The sequence below is a fragment of the Penaeus monodon genome, chromosome 21 (assembly GCF_015228065.2).
Source record: "Penaeus monodon isolate SGIC_2016 chromosome 21, NSTDA_Pmon_1, whole genome shotgun sequence".
In the NCBI taxonomy this organism is placed as follows: Eukaryota; Metazoa; Arthropoda; class Malacostraca; order Decapoda; family Penaeidae; genus Penaeus; species Penaeus monodon.
The window spans coordinates 19561424-19561688 of NC_051406.1; positions in this window are offsets into that span (position 1 = coordinate 19561424).

Consider the following 265-nt stretch of genomic DNA (forward strand, 5'->3'; position numbering starts at 1 on the left):
CAACATGTAATATTCCCTTATAATATGGGGTGCAACTTGAGCCACGTGGAGAGAAACCACTGACTAGATAAATATAACAGATTGAAACTACATCACTCTATGACATACACTTTCTGAATTACCAAATTAGCTACATTGCATTAATTCCTTCTGATGAACGAATTAATACCAAAAAAAACGACTTTTGAGGCATTGAACAAGAATCCATAAACAATGCATTACAGTCCAAGACGAGGCAATACCGTACAAACAGCTGAGGTGGTCA